This window comes from Salmo salar, chromosome 26 (assembly GCF_965601325.2).
Source record: "Salmo salar chromosome 26, fSalSal1, whole genome shotgun sequence".
In the NCBI taxonomy this organism is placed as follows: domain Eukaryota; kingdom Metazoa; phylum Chordata; class Actinopteri; order Salmoniformes; family Salmonidae; genus Salmo; species Salmo salar.
In genome coordinates this window covers 7631225-7653810 of record NC_138316.1, presented here as the reverse complement: position 1 = coordinate 7653810, position 22586 = coordinate 7631225, and the positions used below count along the sequence as shown (strand labels likewise).

Below are 22586 nucleotides of genomic sequence, written 5' to 3'. Positions count from 1 at the left end.
TTTCGATTTTAGATCTCCCCAACATGGCGGCTAGTCTGTATCGCAACGTGTATTTTTCTGGGTGCAGTGCTCAGATTATTGCAAAGTGTGATTTCCCAGTAAGGTTATTTTTAAATCTGGCAAGTTGATTGCGTTCAAGAGATGTAAATCTATAATTCTTTAAATGACAATATAATATTTTACCAATGTTTTCTAATTTTAATTATTTAATTTGTGGTGCTGACTTGACTGCCGGTTATTGAAGGGAAACGATTTCCTGAACATCAACGCCACAGTAAAACGCTGTTTTTGGATATAAATATGAACTTGATAGAACTAAAAATGCATGCATTGTCTAACACAATGTCCTAGGAGTGTCATCTGTTGGAGATTGTAAAAGGTTAGTGCATCATTTTAGCTGATTTATGGTTTTGGTGACGCCTGTCTTTGAATTGGCACAACATTACACACAACTCTTGTAAATGTACTGTCCTAACATACTCTAAATTTATGCTTTCGCCGTAAAACCTTTTTGAAATCGTAAAACGTGGTTAGATTAAGGAGATGTTTATCTTTCAAAGGGTGTAAAATAGTTGTATGTTTGAAAAATTTGAATTTTGACATTTATTTGGATTCAAATTTGCCGCTCTTGAAATGCACCTGCTGTTGATGGAGTGCACCACGGGTGGGACGCTTCCCACCTAGCCCATAGAGGTTAACTTAGTAGTTAATCATCCAAAACTGGCCGGGGCTCAAATAATATAAATGAATCCCTAAAAACAGAGATCATGAAGGCAAAGAACATGTAATAATCAGGTAAAATCTCCATGTATGAGAAAAGGAGAGAGTAAACCATAAGGGTTTTCTCAGCTGAGAGCAATAGAGGAATAGAGCGGGAGAGAGCGAAAGCGCGAGAGAGAGCTGGAGAGAGGGGAAGAGAAAGAGAGATGGACGTGTGACAGTAGGCCTTATGGGAAAAGGGGGAGGAAAGAGGGACTGTTTATGGAGGGGAGAAGAGGAGATGAGAGGAGCGGAGTGCAGTGGGGAGAGGGATGATAAAGGACAGGGTAGAGTATATTTCCCCAGTGGAGCAGAAGCACAATTTCTTACCTTCCAAAGCAGAAGATGAGAGGCATTTATCTCTCTGAAAGAGTAGTGGATGAGAGGGGGAGGAGAGGAGGAGTGGATAAGATGGACAAGAGGAGGAGAGAAAGGGCCTTTAGAAGGGGAGAAGAGGAGAGGGAGGAGAATGGGTGGAGGTAGGTTTAGAGATGGAGAGAGGGGAGGGAGAAGTGTAACAGATGGAAAGAGGGGAAGAGAGGCAATGAGGACAGCAGAAGTGTAGAGAGGGGTGAGGAGGAGAGGAAGGGCTGAGGATGCTCACTTCAGCTCACTTCCATTATGAGCCTGTAATGAAATCACGTCTCCTGTCTTTCAATCTCTTCCCTAATTTTCCCTCTTTCAATATGAAGAGTTTATTTCCAAAATGCTATGTCAACCAATTGTTCACTGTGTTTTTTCATCAGAAATGATTGCTTATGGGTATGTTCATGTGTGTGTAAAATATGACAGCTTTCAGATTTCTATATTCATAGATTTTAGGTTAAAATGTGTTTTTTGAAAAACGCTATTGTCACATTCTGACCTTAGAATGAGGTCATTTTTCCATAGTAAATTGGTCAGGGTGTGACAGGGGGGTGTTTTTGTCTATGTATTTTGGGTTTTCTGTTTTCTAGGTGGGTTGTCTAGATTGTCGTTCTATGTTGTGGCCGGGTATGGTTTCCAATCAGAGGCAGGTGTTTTTCGTTGTCTCTGATTGGAAGCCATACTTAGGCAGCCTGTTTTTCATGGGGTTTTGTGGGTGGTTGTTTTCCGTTTTGTTGTTTGTACCTGACGGGACTGTTGGTCGTTTTGTTATTTTGCAAAGTGTTTTCATTAAAAGTAAATATGAGCACTTCACACGCCGCATTTTGGTCTCCTTTAGACGACCCTTATTACAGCTATATATCCATTGTTAAGCTGGAATGGAATGTTCAAATCCTGTATGTTTGACTGTGACATGTGGTTGTCTCAACTAACTATCTTAAGATGAATGCACTAACTGTAAGTCGCTCTAGTTAAAAACATCTACTAAATGACAACAATGTCAAATGTAAAGGTATTTACATACAGATCTCATATTACTGTATTGAATTTTTTTAGTTTTTATAATTGTATCATTTGTACAGTTCTTTATTAAAAACGTTGTTATTTACAATTCACTGTAAAACCTAGCAGTACTACTTATTTCTCTGAGAGTGAGGCGGATACTGTATATAGCATGATTATTTGTGTCTCCGAAATGAAACCATCAAAAATGATAGATTTTAAACAAATACATCTTTGTCATTGAACAACCCAATGCCATGATTATATAGTGAAAAAAACATGCCTGAACATGTACGTATATAGCGTTTTGGAAATAAACTCTTCATATAATCCCTGCCAGTCTAAACAACTGCCAGTCTAAATAAACACATCTTCATTGGATTATACCCAGTTACCATTTCTCCCTGTCAATAACTACTGGTGGACTCACACACAGAGCTATTTAAAACCCTCCACCCCACTGCCTCCCATCTCCATCCTGATATCACCCCCCGCCCCCCACCATCCCTAAAACGTATACACTGAGTGCAGAAAACATTAGGAACACCTGCTCTTTCCATGATATAGACTGACCAAGTGAATGGAAGAAGGTGCCAGGCGCACAGGTTTGAGTGTGTCAAGAACTGCAACGCCGCTGGGTTTTTCACGCTCAACCGTTTCCCATGTGTATCAAGAATGGTCCACAACACCCAAAAGACATCCAGCCAACTTGAACACAACTGTGGGAAGCATTGAAGTCAAACATGGGACAGCATCACTCTGGAAAGCTTTTGACTTCCTTGTAGAGTCCATGCCCCGATAAATTAAGGCTGTTCTGAGGGCAAAAAGGGGCGTGCAACTCAGTATTAGGAAGGTGTTCCTAATGTTTTGTACACTTAGTGTACCTATACACAACCCCCACCCCCAAAATGGGAATATCATAATTACCCCTCCCAGTCAGTAACTAATCTGCTGAGGAGAAGGTAGAACTGGATTCTCCAAGTTCAAAGTAGAGAAATATCTCATAGCCTATATGAGCAGCCATGGCCCCTGAGGCACTGCGTGGCACTGACCATAAGACACAGCACAGCAGGCTCAGATATATTATGAGATACTCTAACCTCCCTGTGTGCAAAGTGTAAAGTGTAAAGTCAGCACACCACCTGACCCTCTAAGCCCCGTGGCCAATCAGGCAGTGCTAAAGACAATAAGCTCCGTCCACTTTCAGTGGTCAGGGGTCAAGGGGTAGGGGTCAGGGCAGGGCAAGAGAGGTATTGTAGTAGAAACTCCTAACCCTGACCAGTCAGCTCTGTAATGATGTGTCTGGCTCCTGTGAAGGAGAGGACAGGTGGGATGCTGTGTGTGTGTGTGTGTGTGTGTGTGTGTGTGTGTGTGTGTGTGTGTGTGTGTGTGTAAGGTCTGTGTGAGCCTGTGAACCACATCAAATCCCCACCACCCATGTGCCAGTGTGTATGGTTATACTAAGCGCTCAAGTTTATTACGATCCAATGCTCTGACAGAGACCTTATGAGTCTCACTGGATATAGCCTGTCACACAGCACGACCAGGAGAGAATGTGTTTAACAAAGGATAAACACACGCACCCACACATGCATGCTCACTAGGGCTGTCCCCGACTAAAAAATATCTTGGTCAACCAAGAGTAGTCTGGTCTTTCGAACAATCATATAGTCAATTTTTTTTTTACTTGTTTTGTTTCCCATATATTGACACACCCTATGTGTTTTAATGAAATCAACTATATTCACTGAGCTTGTCTGACGCTTTAAGCACACTCTTTGATGAAATAATGAAGACACAAATGACTAGGGGGTGTCTGACTAGCAATTGATTTGATTGTGCCAGGCCAGGCTCAGACTTGCTGCACTGTGTTAAAAGAAAAGACAGCAAGTGACTGTATGACTAGCACCCGTTGTCTCTCTCTCCTCCCTGATGCAGCGACCACCACAGAACATCAAAGTCTTTATCGCACTGTCCGTGTTGATGAAGCTGCAACATAACTACCGACATTTCTGACTGAAAAGTTCTGTAACCCTCATTTGTATACGAAAAACATTCCCTATTCCTTCCCACCCTTGCTCTCTTTACGTGCCACATGTATGCATTGCATGCACATGACCAAAGACCTGTTCGCACGGGATTATTATTACTAAAGAGTGTTGATTTTGTAATTATTACTCCAGAATGTCCATTATTCCAGAGGACGATTCGAACGGGATTAGTTTATTCCAAACTGCCACCTGAAATTCTTATTTTTAAAATAAATGGACAGTTATGACGGAAGCCTTGATGTTTTTATTAGAGGCATGAAGATACAAGATTTCAACATGTCCAGGTGATAGGGCCACACTGATAACCCGAACTTGGTTCCCAAGTTTCTAAACCATACCAAACCATTTTTGGTATAGTGTCGCCACAATATTTGAATTGAGGAAGTGTGATCATAATCATTAGGATATTTTAGCGATCCGCAGTACGTCCTGCCCCCCAGCCTTCAGATGTGAGCTAAACAAGTGTTTTAAGGCTATGGATGAGAAAGTTAAGTCATCATTTCCAAACATTTATGTCAGTTTTGTGCCATCTCAGTGCTAGATGCGTCACCACAGACCTTGGTTCGATCCCGGGCTGTATCACACCCAGCCGTGATCGGGAGTCCCGTAAGGCGGCGCACAATTGGCCTAGCGTCGCCCAGTTAGGGGAGGGTTTGGCCGGGGTAGGCCGCCATGTACACTGCTCAAAAAAATAAAGGGAACACTTAAACAACACAATGTAACTCCAAGTCAATCACACTTCTGTGAAATCAAACTGTCCACTTAGGAAGCAACACTGATTGACAATACATTTCACATGCTGTTGTGCAAATGGAATAGACAACAGGTGGAAATTATAGGCAATTAGCAAGACACCCCCAATAAAGGAGTGGTTCTGCAGGTGGTAATCACAGACCACTTCTCAGTTCCTATGCTTCCTGGCTGATGTTTTGGTCACTTTTGAATGCTGGCAGTGCTTTCACTCTAGTGGTAGCATGAGACGGAGTCTACAACCCACACAAGTGGCTCAGGTAGTGCAGCTCATCCAGGATGGCACATCAATGCGAGCTGTGTCGCAAGAAGGTTTGCTGTGTCTGTCAGCGTAGTGTCCAGAGCATGGAGGCGCTACCAGGAGACAGGCCAGTACATCAGGAGACGTGGAGGAGGCCGTAGGAGGGCAACAACCCAGCAGCAGGACTGCTACCTCAGCCTTTGTGCAAGGAGGAGCAGGAGGAGCACTGCCAGAGCCCTGCAAAATGACCTCCAGCAGGCCACAAATGTGCATGTGTCTGCTCAAACGGTCAGAAACAGACTCCATGAGGGTGGTATGAGGGCCCGACGTCCACAGGTGGGGGTTGTGCTTACAGGCCAACACCGTGCAGGACGTTTGGCATTTGCCAGAGAACACCAAGATTGGCAAATTCGCCACTGGCGCCCTGTGCTCTTCACAGATGAAAGCAGGTTCACACTGAGCACATGTGACAGACGTGACAGAGTCTGGAGACGCCGTGGAGAACGTTCTGCTGCCTGCAACATCCTCCAGCATGACCGGTTTGGCGGTGGGTCAGTCATGGTGTGGGGTGGCATTTCTCTGGGGGGCCGCACAGCCCTCCATGTGCTCGCCAGAGGTAGCCTGACTGCCATTAGGTACCGAGATGAGATCCTCAGACCCCTTGTGAGACCATATGCTGGTGCGGTTGGCCCTGGGTTCCTCCTAATGCAAGACAATGCTAGACCTCATGTGGCTGGAGTGTGTCAGCAGTTCCTGCAAGAGGAAGGCATTGATGCTATGGACTGGCCCGCCCGTTCCCCAGACCTGAATCCAATTGAGCACATCAGGGACATCATGTCTCGCTCCATCCACCAACACCACGTTGCACCAGACTGTCCAGGAGTTGGCGGATGCTTTAGTCCAGGTCTGGGAGGAGATCCCTCAGGGGACCATCCGCCACCTCATCAGGAGCATGCCCAGGCGTTGTAGGGAGTTCATACAGGCACGTGGAGGCCACACACACTACTGAGCCTCATTTTGACTTGTTTTAAGGACATTACATCAAAGTTGGATCAGCCTGTAGTTTGGTTTTCCACTTTAATTTTGAGTGTGACTCCAAATCCAGACCTCCATGGGTTGATAAATTGGATTTCCATAGATCATTTTTATGTGATTTTGTTGTCAGCACATTCAACTATGTAAAGAAAAAAGTATTTAATAAGATTATTTCATTCATTCAGATCTAGGATGTGTTATTTTAGTGTTCCCTTTATTTTTTTGAGCAGTGTAAATAAGAATTTGTTCCTAACTGACTTGCCTTGTTAAATAAAGGTTAAATTAAATTACATTTTACAATTTTAAAGCATGCTGCTCTGTGATAACAGCAAGGGTTGCATTAAATAGGCAAAATATTTTTTACTGATGCATTTGGCAATATTCATTTAATTCATATGCACAAAACATTCAACAAAAGCTTTCACTGTGAAAGTTGATAGGCCACATGTAGGCCCTCCATTTACACTACCGTTCAACAGTTAGGGGTCACTCAGAAATGTCCTTATTTTTGAAAGAAAAGCAAATTTTTGGTCCATTAAAATAACATCGAATTGATCAGATATACAGTGTAGATAATGTTAATGTTGTAAATGACTATTGTAGCTGGAAACGGCAGATCTTTTATGAATATCTACATAGGCGTACAGAGGCCCACTATCAGCAACCATCACTCCTGTGTTCCAATGGCATGTTGTGTTAGCTAATCCAAGTTTATTATTTTAAAAGGCTAATTGATCATTTGAAAACCCTTTTGCAATTATGTTAGCACAGCTGAAAACTGATGTCCTGATTGAAGAAGCAATAAAACTGGCCTTCTTTAGACTAGTTGAGCATCAGCATTTGTGGGTTCGATTACAGCCTCAAAATGGCCAGCAACAAATAACTTTCTTCTGAAACTCGTCAGTCTATTCTTGTTCTGAGAAATTAAGGCTATTCCATGCAAGAAATTGCCAAGAAACTGAAGATCTCATACAACGGTGTGTACTACTCCATTCACAGAACAGCGCAAACTGGCTCTAACCAGAATAGAAAGAGGAGTGGGAGGCCCCGTGCACAACTGAGCAAGAGGACAAGTACATTAGAGTGTCTAGTTTTAGAAACAGATGCCTCACAAGTCCTCAAATGGCAGCTTCATTAAATAGTACCCGCAAAACACCAGTCTCAACGTCAACAGTGAAGAGGCGACTCCGGGATGCTGGCCTTCTAGGCAGAGTTCCTCTGTCCAGTGTCTGTGTTATTTTGCCCATCTAAATCTTTTCTTTTTATTAGCCAGCCTGAGATTTGTATTTTTCTTTGCAACTCTGCCTAGAAGGCTAGCATCCCGGAGTCGCCTCTTCACTGTTGATGTTGAGACTGGTGTTTTGTGGGTACTATTTAATGAAGCTGCCAGTTGAGGACTTGGGAGGCGTCTGTTTCTCAAACTAAACACTCTAATGTACTTGTCCTCTTGCTCAGTTGTGCAGAGAATGTGAAAAATAAAATAAAAAGTAACACAATAAGATTACATAACAATAACGAGGCTATATACAGGGGGTACCTGTACCGAGTCAATGTGAGGGGGTACAGGCTAGTTGAGGTAATGTGTACATGTAGGTAGGGGTAATGCCAGATAGGCCGAAAATTATTTAAGAAAAACCTCAATGTAGCCTATAAGTTGCACATGAATGATACATTTATTGTTTTTTCTTTTTTCAACCTGCCTTTCATCCACACAACATTTCATGACCCTAAATGTGCCTGCCCCGTGGATATAACTGCGGGGACTGCGGGTTGTGAGTCAACCCGCGCATCACTCACACACACAAACAAACTTACCCACACATCACCACATCTGGCTGTGAATATAGATTGTGTTTTAAATGTTTAATGAGGACAAATCTAAAGCCAAGCCATTTGCAGCAATGTTAAGTGTGCATGGATCAAAGCAATGGAGGCCAGGCAGACAGCAGGCTGACAGATGGGGGATAACAACACAGATATCAGCAGAAAGACCCAGTCTAGCGCTGCTGCGCCGAGGCTGATTGAACCACACTATACGAAGCTTCGCAGGGTACAGTTAGAAACACGCATAGACACAGGCATGCAGGCACACACCCTTCCACATTCATACAACCTGACTTATCTTCCCTGCAACTTGCAGGGTGTGTGACTGTGTATGTGTGTGTGTGTGTATGTATCACCAATGCAGAGATCCAGTAACAGGATTACCACTACTGAGACGTATGTTTAAAATCAGACATGCTGTGGTAATAACTAGTTCATATCAATGGCTCTGGGTTTTACATTCATGACTTTGGTGTGCATCACTGTACATTACTTTGAGCAATGACCTAACACACACACACACATTTTTATTTATTTTATTTTATTTCACCTTTATTTAACCAGGTAGGCAAGTTGAGAACAAGTTCTCATTTACAATTGTGACCTGGCCAAGATAAAGCAAAGCAGTTCGACACATACAACAACACAGTCAATAATACAGTAGAAAAATAAGTCTATATACAATGTGAGCAAATGAGGTGAGATGAGGGAGGTAAAGGCCATGGTGGCAAAGTAAATACAATATAGCAAGTAAAACACTGGTAGTAAAACACTGGAATGGTAGATTTGCAGTGGAAGAAAGTGCAAAGTAGAAATAGAAATAATGGGGCGCAAAGGAGCAAAATAAACAAAATAAATAAATACAGTAGGGGAAGAGGTAGTTGTATGGGCTAAATTATAGATGGGCTATGTACAGGTGCAGTGATCTGTGAGCTGCTCTGACAGCTGGTGCTTAAAGCTAGTGAGGGAGATAAGTGTTTCCAGTTTCAGAGATTTTTGTAGTTCGTTCCAGTCATTGGCAGCAGAGAACTGGAAGGAGAGACGGCCAAAGGAGGAATTGGCTTTGGGGGTGACCAGAGAGATATACCTGCTGGAGCATGTGCTACAGGTGGGTGCTGCTATGGTGACCAGTGAGCGGAGATAAGGGGGGACTTTACCTAGCAGGGTCTTGAAGATGACCTGGAGCCAGTGGGTTTGGCGACGAGTATGAAGCGAGGGCCAGCCAACGAGAGCGTACAGGTCGCAGTGGTGGGTAGTATATGGGGCTTTGGTGACAAAATGGATGGCACTGTAATAGACTGCATCCAGTTTATTGAGTAGGGTATTGGAGGCTATTTTGTAAATGACATAGCCGAAGTCGAGGATCGGTAGTATGGTCAGTTTTTACGAGGGTATGTTTGGCAGCATGAGTGAAGGATACTTTGTTGAGAAATAGGAAGCCAATTCTAGATTTAACTTTGGATTGGAGATGTTTGATGTGAGTCTGGAAGGAGAGCTTACAGTCTAACCAGACACCTAGGTATTTGTAGTTGTCCACATATTCTAAGTCAGAACCGTCCACAGTAGTGATGCTGGACGGGCAGGCAGGTGCAGGCAGCGATCGGATGAAGAGCATGCATTTAGTTTTACTTTTATTTAAGAGCAGTTGGAGGGCACGAAAGGAGAGTTGTATGGCATTGAAGCTCATCTGGAGGGTTGTTAACACAGTGTCCAAAGAAGGGCCAGAATTATACAGAATGGTGTCGTCTGCATAGAGGTGGATCAGAGACTCACCAGCAGCAAGAGCGACATCATGCACGTTACAGACAATGATACATGCACTTACACACTCACACAAACAGCAAAGTTGCCAATGACCTCCAGATACTTGAAAGCTAAGAATTCCCATTGTTTACTCACCAGGTTCACTATCTGAAATTCCGTCGATGGGAAAAGCAACCTCTCAGTAGTAGGAGACCTCACCGGTCAGCCTGGAAAGAGGGTAATACAAGAGGGAAATCCTCCCTCAACCTGGAAAGAAACAGGGAAACAGTGAGCATTACAGCTGAAGATAAATAACATAAAATCGTGCTCAGGGATTTGGATAACAAATAGCATACAAGTTGATCAAAAGTACAATAAACAAACAGGAGTTTGTTTAATCAATCAATCATAGTCAAATCAAATCAAATTTATTTATATAGCCCTTTGTACATCAGCTGATATCTCAAAGTGCTGTACAGAAACCCAGCCTAAAACCCCAAACAGCAAGCAATGCATGTGAAAGAAGCACGGTGGCTAGGAAAAACTCCCTAGGAAAAACTCCCTAGAAAGGCCAAAAACCTAGGAAGAAACCTAGAGAGGAACCAGGCTTTGAGGGGTGGCCAGTCCTCTTCTGGCTGTGCAGGGTGGATATTATAACAGAACATGGTCAAGATGTTAAAATGTTCATAAATGACCAGCATGGTCAAATAATAATAATCATAGTAGTTGTCGAGGGTGCAACAAGCATGTCCGGTGAACAGGTCAGGGTTCCATAGCCGCAGGCAGAACAGTTGAAACTGGAGCAGCAGCACGGCCAGGTGGACTGGGGACAGCAAGGAGTCATCATACCAGGTAGTCCTGAGGCATGGTCCTAGGGCTCAGGTCCTCCGAGAGAAAGACAGAAAGAGAGAATTAGAGAGAGCATATTTAAATTCATACAGGACACCGGATAAGACAAGAGAAATACTCCAGATGTAACAGACTGACCCTAGCCCCCCGACACATAAACTACTGCAGCATAAATACTGGAGGCTGAGACAGGAGGGATCAGAAGACACTGTGGCCCCATCCGATGATACCCCCGGACAGGGCCAAACAGGCAGGATATAACCCCACCCACTTTGCCAAAGCACAGCCCCTACACCACTAGAGGGATGTCTCCAACCACCAACTTACCGTCCTAAGACAAGGCCGAGTATAGCCCACAACGATCTCCGCCATGGCACAACCCAAGGGGGGGCGCCAACCCAGACAGGAAGACCACGTCAGTGACTCAACCCACTCAAGTGACGCACCCCTCCCATGGACGGCATGGAAGAACACCAGTAAGCCAGTGACTCAGCCCCTGTAAAAGGGTTAGAGGCAGAGAATCCCAGTGGAAAGAGGGGAACCGGCAAGGCAGAGACAGCAAGGGCGGTTCGTTGCTCCAGCCTTTCCGTTCACCTAAACACTCCTGGGCCAGACTATACTTAATCATAGGACCTACTGAAGAGATAAGTCTTCAGTAAAGACTTAAAGGTTGAGACTGAGTCTGCGTCTCTCACATTGGTAGGCAGACCATTCCATAAAAATGGAGCTCTATAGGAGAAAGCCCTACCTCCAGCCGTTTGCTTAGAAATTCTAGGGACAATTAGGAGGCCTGCGTCTTGTGACTGTAGCGTACGTGTAGGTATGTACGGCAGGACCAAATCGGAAAGATAGGTAGGAGCAAGCCCATGTAATGCTTTGTAGGTTAGCAGTAAAACCTTGAAATCAGCCCTTGTCTTAACAGGAAGCCAGTGTAGGGAGGCTAGCACTGGAGTAATATGATCAAATTTGTTGGTTCTAGTCAGGATTCTAGCAGCCGTATTTAGCACTAACTGAAGTTTGTTTAGTGCTTTATCTGGGTAGCCGGAAAGTAGAGCATTGCAGTAGTCCAGCCTAGAAGTAACAAAAGCATGGATTAATTTTTCTGCGTCATTTTTGGACAGAAAGTTTCTGATTTTTGCAATGTTACGTAGATGGAAAAAAGCTGTCCTTGAAACAGTCTTGATATGTTCTTCAAAAGAGAGATCAGGGTCCAGAGTAACGCCGAGGTCCTTCACAGTTTTATTTGAGACGACTGTACAACCATCCAGATTAATTGTCAGATTCAACAGAAGATCTCTTTGTTTCTTGGGACCTAGAACAAGCATCTCTTTATGTCTGAATCACAGGCTTCTAGCGAGGGCAATTTTGGGGCTTCACCATGTTTCATTGAAATGTACAGCTGTGTGTCGTCCGCATAGCAGTGAAATTTAACATTATGTTTTCGAATGACATCCCCAAGAGGTAAAATATATAGTGAAAACAATAGTGGTCCTAAAACGGAACCTTGAGGAACACCGAAATGTACAATTGATTTGTCAGAGGACAAACCATTCACAGAGACAAACTGATATCTTTCCGACAGATAAGATTTAAACCAGGCCAGAACTTGTCCATGTAGACCAATTTGGGTTTCCAATCTCTCCAAAGGAATGTGGTGATCGATGGTATCAAAAGCGGCACTAAGATCTAGGAGCACGAGGACAGATGCAGAGCCTCGGTCTGACGTCATTAAAAGGTCATTTACCACCTTCACAAGTGCAGTCTCAGTGCTATGATGGGGTCTAAAACCAGACTGAAGCGTTTCGTATACATTGTTTGTCTTCAGGAAGGCAGTGAGTTGCTGTGCAACAGCTTTTTCTAAAGTTTTTGAGAGGAATGGAAGATTCGATATAGGCCGATAGTTTTTTATAATTTCTGGGTCAAGATTCGGCTTTTTCAAGAGAGGCTTTATTACTGCCACTTTTAGTGAGCTTGGTACACATCCGGTGGATAGAGAGCCGTTTATTATGTTCAACATAGGAGGGCCAAGCACAGGAAGCAGCTCTTTCAGTAGTTTAGTTGGAATAGGGTCCAGTATGCAGCTTGAGGGTTTGGAGGCCATTATTATTTTCATCATTGTGTCAAGAGATATAGTACTAAAACACTTTAGTATCTCACTTGATCCTAGGTCCTGGCAGAATTGTGTAGACTCAGGACAATGGAGCTTTGGAGGAATACCCAGATTTAAAGAGGAGTCCGTAATTTGCTTTCTAATGATCATGATCTTTTCCTCAAAGAAGTTCATACATTTATTACTGCTGAAGTGAAAGCCATCCTCCATTTGCGAAGGCTGCTTTTTAGTTAGCTTTGCGACAGTATCAAAAATAAATTTCGGATTGTTCTTATTTTCCTCAATTAAGTTGGAAAAATAGGATGATCGAGCAGCAGTGAGGGCTCTTCGATACTGCACGGCACTGTCTTTCCAAGCTAGTCGGAAGACTTCCAGTTTGGTGTGGCGCCATTTCCGTTCCAATTTTCTGGAAGCTTGCTTCAGAGCTCGTGTATTTTCTGTATACCAGGGATCTAGTTTCTTATGACAGATGTTTTTAATTTTTAGGGGTGCAACTGCATCTAGGGTATTGCGCAAGGTTAAATTGAGTTTCTCGGTTAGGTGGTTAACTGATTTTTGTCCTCTGACGTCCTTGGGTAGGCAGAGGGAGTCTGGAAGGGCATCAAGGAATCTTTGGGTTGTCTGAGAATTTATAGCACGACTTTTAATGCTCCTTGGTTGGGGTCTGAGCAGATTATTTGTTGCGATTGCAAACGCAATAAAATGGTGGTCCGATAATCCAGGATTATGAGGAAAAACATTAAGATCCACAACATTTATTCCATGGGACAAAACTAGGTCCAGAGTATGACTGTGGCAGTGAGTAGGTCCAGAGACATGTTGGACAAAACCCACTGAGTCGATGATGGCTCCGAAAGCCTTTTGGAGTGGGTCTGTGGACTTTTCCATGTGAAATTGTGTTTGAAGATTGCGTTTGCATCGTCTGTGGACCTATTGGGGCAGTAAGCAAATTGGAGTGGGTCTAGGGTGTCAGGTAGGGTGGAGGTGATATGATCCTTGACTAGTCTCTCAAAGCACTTCATGATGACGGAGGTGAGTGCTATGGGGCGATAGTCATTTAGCTCAGTTACCTTAGCTTTCTTGGGAACTGGAACAATGGTGGCCCTCTTGATGCATGTGGGAATAGCAGACTGGGATAAGGATTGATTGAATATGTCTGTAAACACACCAGCCAGCTGGTCTGCGCATGCCGTCTGGGCCGGCAGCCTTGCGAGGGTTAACACATTTAAATGCTTTACTCACGTTGGCTGCGGTGAAGGAGAGCCTGCAGGATTTGGTATCGGGCCATTTCGTTGGCACTGTATTGACCTCAAAGCATGCAAAGAAGTTGTTTAGTTTGTCTGGGAGCAGGATATTGTGGTCCGCGACGGGGCTGGTTTTCTTTTTGTAGTCCGTGATTGACTGTAGACCCTGCCACATACCTCTCGTGTCTGAACCGTTGAGTTGCGACTCTACTTTGTCTCTATACTGACGCTTAGCTTGTTTGATTGCCTTGCGGAGGGAATAGCTACACTGTTTGTATTCAGTCATGTTACTGGTTGCCTTGCCCTGATTAAAAGCAGTGGTTTGCGCTTTCAGTTTTGCACGAATGCTGCCATCAATCCACAGTTTCTGGTTGGGTCAGGTTTTAATAGTTGCTGTGTGTACAACATCACCGATACGCTTGCTAATAAACTCGCTCACCGAATCAGCGTATTCATCAATGTTGTTATCCGACGCTATGCGGAACATATCCCAGTCCACGTGATCGAAGCAATCTTGAAGCGTGTAATCAGATTGGTCGGACCAGCGTTGAACAGACCTGAGCATGGGCGATTCCTGTTTTAGTTTCTGTCTATAGGCTGGGGAGCAACAAATTGGAGTCGTGGTCAGATTTTCCGAAAGGAGGACGGGGCAGGGCTTTGTATGCGTTGCGGAAGTTTGAGTAACAATGGTCCAGGATTTTTTCCGCCCGGGTAGCGCATTCGATATGCTGATCAAATTTAGGGAGTCTAGTTTTCAGATTAGTTTTGTTAAAATCCCCAGCTACAATGAATGCAGCCTCAGGATATGTGGTTTCCAGTTTACATAGAGTCCAATGAAGTTCATTCAGGGCCATCGATGTGTCTGCTTGGGATGGGGGGGGGGGATATATACGGCTGTGATTATAATCGAAGAGAATTCTCTTGGTAGATAATGCGGTCAACATTTGATTGTGGAATTCTAGGTCAGGTGAGCAAAAGGACTTGAGTTCCTGTATGTTTGTATGATCACACCACGTCTCGTTAATCATAAGGCATACCCCCCCGCCCTTCTACTTACCAGAGAGATGTTTGTTTGTTTCTGTCGGCGTGAAGTGTGAAGAAACCAGGTGGCTGTACCGACTCCGATAGCGTGTCTCGAGTGAGCCACGTTTCTGTGAAACAAAGAACGTTACAATCTCTGATGTCTCTCTGGAAGGCAAACCTTGCTCGGATTACGTCTACCTTGTTGTCAAGAGACCGGACATTGGCGAGTAGTAAACTCGGGAGCGGTGCGCGATGTGCTCGTCTACGGAGCCTGACTAGAAGACCGGTTCTTCTGCCCCTCCTGCGGCGCCGTTGTTTTGGGTCGCCGGCTGGGATCCAATCCATTGTCCTGGGTGGTGGTCCAAACAGAGGATCCGCTTCGGGAAAGTCAAATTCCTGGTCGTAATGTTGGTAAGTTGACGTTGCTATTATATCCAATAGTTCCTCCCGGCTATAAAACTTAAGATTTCCTGGGGTAACAATGTAAGTAATAATACATAAAAAAACAAAATACTGCATAGTTTCCTGAGAACGCGAAGCGAGGCGGCCATCTCTGTCGGCGCCGGATAAAGACAATCAGTGAGAGTGAATGAGAGTTCATTACAGACTTTGAGAGTGACTAAGTCACATGGTACTACATTATAAGAGACAGAGGGAGGCTGAAAACACTGGGGTATTTTAAGATGGAAGCAAGAGCAAAGAGAGTAAGTAACAGAACAAGTGTATTATGTCCTTCGCCCATCCTTCTCTCCTTGCTGTGTTTCCAGATGGCCATCTCCTTCTTAGAGAGAATAGAGGACGTGACCTCTGTCAAAAGCTCAAGAAATGTCTGCCTTTGGGCCCTGGGAGTAGACACATACTCACCTACACAACAGTCTCCATATTAGACACTGACAGCAGGGGCCTGAGGCATTAAAGTTACACACTGAGCCTCACACAGTCATGCACGCATGCAATCAAGCACACGCATGCACACCCACACACACTCTCAGATCCACATTGGGTCTCTGTCTATTCTTCTCTTCCCGTTGACTATTAATAGCTGGAGTATTGCCATTGTTTGTCTGTTAACAGCAGCCCAGTATGGTAACAGCCCACTGATGGTGACATGACTGGGCCAGCTCTAAAGCTCTATACGACCAGGGGAGGAGGAAAACCTACTATACCCCAAACAGTCACACTGTCTGGGGGAGAGGAGGGGTGAAGTGAGATGAAAGAAGAGGAGGGGAGGGAGGGGTGAAGGGAGAGATGGTCATAGGTAGGGAGGGAAGGCCAGTGTTTCTTTACGTATTACACAGATAAAACACTCAGGGAGATAGTAGAGACAGCACTACCCTCTAATCAAGCAATCCAGTCAATCAGTCTGACACTCTGACTCATCATCAATCAAGCAGGGTCTGGGCTGTACATATGGACACGAGCCAATTAGAGACACTAATCAGAGAAAAAAAGTGAGTAAGAAGGAGAAACAGAGAGCGAGTGAGAGAGAGAGAGAGGGAGGGAGAAAAGGAGGAAGAGAGAACAAGGGGAAGACGGGGGCAGAGTGAGAAAGAAGAGTAAGCAGAGGGAAAGGGAAAGGGAAATGGAGAGGGGTTAGAAAGAGAAAATGGGAGATGTAGAGCGAGAGTGGTGGCTCCAACAAGGCACAGCTGATAGTATTAAAATAGACATTACTTATTTTTATTTAAAAAGATGATGACTTCTTACTGCTAGCAGCAAAAACTGAAAAAATGACATTGCTGTTTAGAATTATATTACTTCCTTGTGCGCAAAGAGAGCTTGGATGTCATCACGATAAGTTAACAGGGCAAAGATAAGGATAGGGGGAAAAAAGTACGTTTCCAATATACTTTACAAATCCAGAATAAAACTTGTCAAATGAGGGTTATAGTTTGGCCAAGTTTGAGAGCAGTGAGTGAGTTTGGTGTGTAGGCCTATTGAGTGGGTGTAGAGAGCGACCTGTGTGAGATGAGTATTTTGTATGAGAAAGATACTGTACTGTATAGCCAAATGACCCTCATTAAAAGGGCATGCGTGCATGTGTGTGTCTGTATCCCTCGAAACATTCCATGCATGACTAGTCAAAACACACACACACTGCCCTTAAGAACAATCCAATTATAACCTAACGGGATATTGTTCTCTCTTCAGGAACGACCGCAGAGATAATGAAGGTAATGTAGAACAGTAATCTCTCTCTGCTCCATTACACTCATGGCCCCCAAAGTAGCACAGTGCTACATTAGCTTAGCATACAGAGCACAGCCGCCACTTTAGCTTAGCGCACATCACATCTCCCACTGTCAATGCAGTTAGCAGTGAGTGACGCAACAACACCCACACCAGTGTGCTAGCAATCTAGGGTTGCAACATTGGGCTTCCCAGAATAGGGCTCTACCGCCTGGTGAGCACTAAAGCTATTCTGGGAGATTGTTGAATACCTGGATGAAGTTGAAGAGGATTTTCATGATGAGCTCGGTCCAACTTGACAACCCTATAAAACTACATTCAACACATCGTCACCGATCCACCCCGCTCTCTGGAGATGGTGTCAAGTGTGAATCAATGCTAGCCTCTGAACGCACCACTAAGGGTACAGCAGCAGACAAAAGGCTAGGACACACACACGAGCGCAAGTACACATGCGCAGACAGACACACACACATACAAACACACACATTGGAGTTTGGTGTAGATGGCGATAACATGTGTGATTCTCACCAAACTGACGGTCAGGGTATCAGATGGTGTTCCTGTTGGTCACACACAAACACTACGATGTGAACATGTATTCAAAGAACCTGGGTTTGACATTTACCAGAGAACTAGCTTGAAGTCGCCCCCTCCCTCCACTGAGATGGAATTGCATTAGGCTAAAATTCTCTCTCAAGAGAGCATCCCCGATCATCCCTATTGCCTCTGATCTAACTTCAATTTTAAATGATTTTTACTTTTGATACTTAATTATATTACTTTTACTTGGTGACTTTCTCTTTTACTTGAGTAATTTTCAATTAAGGTATGACAATTGGGTACTTTTTCTACCACTGCATGTTTCCTTCTCCCTCCACCTGTTTTTCCCCCTTTCTTTTATCTTTTTAGTGTGCGTCCCAGCACAAACAAGCACAAGCAATTTACTTTTACTTCCTTTCACCTACACCAGTGAGTGAGTGACTGAGTGTGTGTGTTTGTCTGTTCTCTTCAGGCCCTCCCCTGAAACAAGGCAAATATTTTTTTATAATTTAACCAAAACAGACAGTCATAGTGGGCAGAACAAGCAAGGAGGTGGGCATAGCCAAGCACGAGCTAGCGAGATCTTATAGGTGCGTTCTAGTACATTTGCATATTTCCTTTAGGGAACGCTTACTCCGAATTGCGTGTGAGCAATAACTCAATTCGCCTTTGCACTCTTTCAAAACTACGCAAACAAACAAAAAAGTTTGCCAAAGGGTAAAGTTTACAAAACTTACACCACTCCGTTCGTAACATATTCCAGTTTTGGGAACAGAAAACTGTATTGAGATGAAACGTTTCACTGATGACAAAATCTGCAGAATGTCGGCCAAAATCCATCTTGTTCCATCATCTCCCACTGCCGGCCACTGGGCTTCCTCTCACTACCATGGTAGTGAGAGGAAATGCCAAGCGGAGGCTTCACATTTATACATCCGGTGAAATATCATTGTTCTATTTGTGACCGAAGTTGTAATCGGCCTGTAGCTGGCGTAGAGAGTCAGGCGCAGGACAGCAGATATGAGTAATCAACGTATTTACTCAAGTAATCACAAATACAAACACAATATACCGAGCCCACAATAACGGACCGTATACAAGACAAACAATTACTCACAAACAAACATGGGGGAACAGAGGGTTAAATAATGAACAAGTAATTGGGGGATTGAAACCTGGTGTGTAAGACAAAGACAAAACAAATGGAAAATGAAAAGTGGATCGGCGATGGCTAGAAGGCCGGTGACGTCGACCGCCGAACGCCGCCCGAACAAGGAGAGGGACCGACTTCGGCGGAAGTCGTGACAGAAGTATAATGTAAACAAGCAGTATAACACACAGGAAGAGCTTTTACCATGTAATAACCATGAATACCAGTAACTTGTAGTCTGGTTAGAAGTAGGTGAGAGGCCTTATCTGTTCACTGCACTACCAGACACCCACAACATACCCCAGTCACACATGGGCTTACCTTGCTATAGCCATATAAATATAGACCACATACACAGAAGGAACAGAGGCAGAGAAGTGTAGAAGCGGATGAGTGTACCTACCACACACTATCGCCATGACTATACCCACACATGCATGCAAGTCTTTTAGACCAGGTTAAAAGTGCATATGAAACCAATCACATCATCAATATTAACACTAACCATAGAGAGAGAGCTGGTTCTGGGGCTCTGTTCACAAATACAAACAGACCCCACAGAACACCAAGACAGCAACACAATTACACCAAACCAAATCATGAGAAAACAAAAAGATACTTGTCATTGGAAATAATTATTTAAAAAAAAACAGAGCAAACTAGAATGCTATTTGGCCCTAAACAGAGAGTAAACATTGGCAGAATACCTGACCACTGTGACTGACCCAAAATTAAGGAAAGCTTTGACTATGTAAAGACTCAGTAAGCATTGCTATTGAGAGAGCATAGCATAGCCTTGCTACTGGCTCTCAAGAGAAGACAGGCTATGTGCACACTGCCCACAAAAAGAGGTGTAAACTGAGCTGCGCTTCCTAACCTCCTGCCAAATGTATGACCATATTAGAGAGACATATTTCTTTCAGATCTTTTGAAAACAAATCAAATTCTGATAAACTCACATATCTATTGGGTGAAATACCACAGTGTGCCATCACAACAGCAACATTTGTGATGTATGTTTGAAACCTGACAGTGTTTTTATATACTTTTATTTTATTTTGGCTCCTGCAGCTCTGTTGGGCTTAGTTGCTGTGAGCACTGCTGTCTGTCCCGGGATACTGCCTGATTCCGCATAGGGGGAATCTACTGGCGAATCCACGCTCGCCTACTTTTTATTTTTCTTCCACCCCATTTGCCGGATGCCGCTCTGGCCTGGTGGAAGTTTTACTGCCGTGTCGGCTCTCAACAGCCGACTGGCCGGTGCTCAGCAGGGTTCCATCCCCGATTGGGTCTCCCCCTTCCCTGGAGAAGGAGCTGTTCTCGACCCAACCAACCAGCCATGGAGGTATGTCACAAGCCTTGGAAGTCTAAGAAAGCATCCTTTGGCAACGGAGGTCTCCATGCAGATGTTGAACCCAGATCTGACATCGACCAGAAACAGCTTTGCCGCCCTAGGTCCAGAGGTTCCGGCGCCTTCTTCCATGGGGGCTTCCCATTCAAGATCGGATCCGGAGGTACCTGCGTCTTTGTCCTCGGTTCTGTCTCCCTCTCCAGTGGCTTCAACCTCGGGTTCAGATCCTCGGAGCTCCCACCCTCATCAGACCTTTAGGCTACCTGAGACACAGGCCCATTCAACATCACCAGCTGTCATCATAGGCAGCTCTATGGTAGAGAAACAGCTCAGTTCCAAAGGCAAAAATCCTGTGTTACCCAGGAGCACGAGTACAGGATATCACAAGGCTGCTTCTGACTGTTCAATGACAGATGTCGGGAGCTGACACTATCGTAGTCCATGTGGGGTCAAACAACAGCAGGAGGGCTAGCTCTGAACATTTGAAAAAGGATTTTAAATAAGTGATTTTAGCATTCAAAGTATCCAGTAACCAGTGCCTGCAACCTGGTTCAGGTTGTCAGTCAACCTACCAGGGTAGTTGGTAACAGCACAGGAATGAAATCATCAACATGTATTGATCCCATCTTTACTAATGCTGCAGAAATTTGCTTTAAAGCAGTATTCAAATATATAGGATGTAGTGATCACAATATAATAGCCATATCTAGGAAAATCAAAGATCCAAAGGCTGGGCCTAATATAGTGAGTGTATCAGAGGTCATATAATAATTTTTGTGTTGATTCATATGTTGATGATGTCAAAAATATTTGCTGGTCTGTGGTGTGTAATGAGGAGCAACCAGATGCTGCACTTGACACATTTATGAAATTGCTTATTCCAGTTACTAATAAGCATGTACCCATTAAGAAAATCACAGTAAAAACTGTTAAATCCCCTCGGATTGATGAGGAATTGAAAAATTGTGTGGTTGAGAGAGATGAGGCAAAAGGTATGGCAAGTAAGACTGGTAGCCCAACTGATTGGCAAACATATTGCAAATTAGGAAATCATGTGAATAAACTAAATAAAAATAAAATAAACTATACTATGAAACAAAGATAAATTATATAAAGAATGATAGTAAAAAGCTTTGGGGCACTAAAATTACATTTTTGGGAAAAAAGCCAACTTGGATCCATCATTTATTGAATCAGATGGCTCATTCATCACAAAGCTCGCTGATATTGCCAACTACTTTAATTAATTTTCCATTGGCAAAATAAGAAAACCTAGGGATGACATGCCAGCAACAAATGCTGACATTACACATCCAAGTATATCGGATCAAATTATGAAAGACAAGAATATTGCTTTTGAATTCTGTATGTGGAAGTGTGTGGAAGAGGTGAAACAATTATTGTTGTCTATCAACAACAACAAGCCACCAGGGTCTGACAATCTGGATGGAAAATTACTGAGGATAATAGCAGACAATATTGCCACATCTTCAATTTAAGCCTACTAGAAAGTGTGTGCCCTCAGGTCTGGAGGGAGGATAAAGTCATTCCGCTACCCAAGAATAGTAAAGCCCCCTTTACTGGCTCAAATAGCCGACCAATCAGCCTGTTACCAACCTTTAGTAAACTTCTGGACAAAAATGGTGTTTGACCAGATACTATGCTAGTTCAAGGTAAACAAATTGACAACAGACTTTCAGCACGCTTATAGGGAAGGATACTCATCATGCACAGCACGTACACAAATGAGTCATGAGAGAGAAAATTATGATAACATTATTGAGGGGGCTGTCTTGTTAGACTTCAGTGCAGCTTTTGACATTATTGATCATAGCCTGCTGCTGGAAAAACGTATGTGTTCTGGCTTTACATCCCCTGCTATAATGTGGATAAAGATTTACTTGTCTAACAGAACACAGAGGGTGCTCTTTATTGGAAGCCTCTCTAGCATAATCCAGGGAGAATCAGGAATTCCCCAGGGTAGCTGTTTAGGTCCCTTGCTTTTTTCAATCTTTACTTGACTTTCAGTAAAGCCAGAGTGTCTATGTACTGTATGTGGATGACTCAATACTATACACGTCAGCTACTACAGCGACTGAAATGACTACAACACTTAAAAAAGAGTTGCAGTTCGTTTCAGAGCGGGTGGCAAGGAATAAGTTATCCCTAAATATTTCTAAAACTAAAAGCATTGTATTTGGGACAAATCATTCACTGAACCCTAAACCTCAACTAAATCTTGTAATAAATAATGTGGAATTTGCGCAGGTTGAGATGACTAAACTACTTGGAGTAACCCTGGATTGTAAACTGTCATGGTCAAAACATATTGATACAACAGGAGCTAAGATGGGG

General features: G+C 43.7%; 1 protein-coding gene across 2 annotated transcripts in view; it reads right to left on the bottom strand.

The window, feature by feature from the left end:
* The window catches only part of LOC106587065 (xylosyl- and glucuronyltransferase LARGE2s), a 119565-nt gene that overhangs the window by 41034 nt on the left and 55945 nt on the right, over window positions 1-22586 (bottom strand). For both annotated transcript variants that reach the window (XM_014174962.3, XM_014174961.3), the window contains exon 2: window positions 9928-10038. The gene's annotated coding sequence lies outside the window, so the exon portion shown is untranslated. The remainder of the gene's footprint in view (window positions 1-9927; window positions 10039-22586) is intronic.